Below are 2,339 nucleotides of genomic sequence, written 5' to 3'. Positions count from 1 at the left end.
GGTTTCACTCTTGAGTATAATGTGCTCTGTGGGTTTTTCATATATGGTCTTTTTTTTTTTTTTAAAGATTTTATTTATTTATTTGAGAGAGAGAATGAGAGATAGAGAGCACGAGAGGGAAGAGGGTCAGAGGGAGAAGCAGACTCCCTGCTGAGCAGGGAGCCCGATGCGGGACTCGATCCTGGGACTCCAGGATCATGACCTGAGCCGAAGGCAGTCGCTTAACCAACTCAGCCACCCAGGCGCCCCTCATATATGGTCTTTATTATGTTGAGGTATGTTCCCTCTACCCCTACTTTTTTGAGAGTTTTTATCATGAATGGATGTTGTACTTTGTCAAATGCTTTTTCTGCCTATGTTGAAATGATCATATATTTTTTTTTATCCTTTCTCTTGTTAATGTGATATGTCTTGTTGATTGATTTGCAAATATTGAACCGCTCTTACATCCCTGTAATGAATCCCACTTGATTATGGTGAATGATTTTTAAAAATGCATTGTTTAATTCGGTTTGCTAGTATTTTGTTGAGGATTTTTGCATCTATGTTCATTAGAGATACTGGCCTGTCTTTATCTGGTTTTGGTATCAGGGTAATGCTGGCCTTGTAGAATGAATTTGGAATTTTTCCTTCTTTTTATTTATTTTTTTGAGTACTTTGAGAAGAATAGGTATTAACTCTTCTTTAAATTTTTGGTAGAATTAACCTGTGAAGCCATGTGATTCTGGACTTTTGGTTAGAGTTTTTTTTATTACTGATTCCATTTCATTGCTGGTAATTGGTCTATTCAAATTTTGTATTTGTTCCTGATTCAGTTTTGGAAGGTTATATGTTTCTTAGAATTTATCCATTTCTCTTAGATTGTCCCATTTTTTGGTATATAAATTTTCATAATCTTATCATCTTTTGTATTTTTGTGGTGTTGGTTATTTCTCTTCCATTTCTGATTTTATTTAGTGTTTTTTTTTTTTTTTCTCTCTCTCTCTCTTCGTCATGAGTCTGGCTAAAGGTTTATCAGTTTTATTGATCTTTAAAAAGAACCAGCTCCTGGGACACCTGCGTGGCTCAGTCGGTTAAGCGTCTGCCTTCAGCTCAGGTCATGATTCCAGGGTCCTGGGATTGAGCCCCGCATTGGGGTCCCTGCTCAGTGGGAAGCCTGCTTCTCTCTCTGCCTGCTCTGCCTGCCACTCCCCCTGTTTGTGCTCTCTCTCTCTCTGTGACAAAAAAATAAATCTTAAAAAAATAAAAATAAAATAAAAAGAACCAGCTCCTGGTTTCACTGATCTGTTCTATTGTGTTTTTTTTTTTTTGTTTCTATTTAATTTATTTCTGCTCTAATGTTTATTATTTCCTTCCTTCTAGTGACTTTTTAGTTTCTATTTAATTTATTTCTGCTCTAATGTTTATTATTTCCTTCCTTCTAGTGACTTTGGGTTTTGTTTGTTCTTTTTTCTAGCTCCTTTAGGTGTAGTTAGGTTGTTTGAGATTTTCTTGCTTCTTGAGGTAGGCCTGTACTGCTATAATCTTCCTATTTATTTATTTATTTATTTGACAGAGAGACAGAGAAGGAACATAAGCAGGGGGAGTGGGAGAGGGAGAAGCAGGCTTCCTGCTGAGCAGGGAGCCCGATGTGGGGCTCCATCCCAGGACCCTGGGATCATGACCTGAGCCGAAGGCAGACGCTTAATGACTGAGCCACCCAGGCACCCCCCCTTTTATTTATTTTTTGTTTTTTATTATTTTATTTTATTTTTAAAAAGATTTTATTTATTTGAGAGAGACAGAGCGAGAGTGAGAGCAAGCACGAGCAGGGAGGAGAGGGAGAAGCAGACTCCCTGTTGAGCAGGGAGCCCGATGTGGGGCTCGATCCCAGGACTCTGAGATCATGACCTGAGCTGAACGCAGACACTTAACCGACTGAGCCACCCAGGTGCCCCTATTTTTAATTTTTTTTATTTATTTTTATTTTTATTTTTTTAAGATTTTATTTATTTATTTGAGAGAGAGAGAATGAGAGATAGAGAGCACGAGAGGGAAGAGGGTCAGAGGGAGAAGCAGACTCCGTGCTGAGCAGGGAGCCCGATGTGGGACTCGATCCCGGGACTCCAGGATCATGACCTGAGCCAAAGGCAGTCGCTTAACCAACTGAGCCACCCAGGCGCCCTTTAATTTTTTTTTAAAGAATTTATTTCTTTGAGAGAGAGAGAGAGTGCGTGCGAGAGAGAGCACAAGCAGGGGGATCTGCAGAGGGAGAGGGAGAAGCAGACTCCTCACTGAGCAGCGAGCCTGATGCAGAGCTTGATCCCAGGACCCTGGTATCATGATCAGAGCCAAAGGCA

Source organism: Zalophus californianus, chromosome X (assembly GCF_009762305.2).
Source record: "Zalophus californianus isolate mZalCal1 chromosome X, mZalCal1.pri.v2, whole genome shotgun sequence".
Lineage (NCBI taxonomy): Eukaryota > Metazoa > Chordata > Mammalia > Carnivora > Otariidae > Zalophus > Zalophus californianus.
This window is presented reverse-complemented; position numbering follows the sequence as displayed.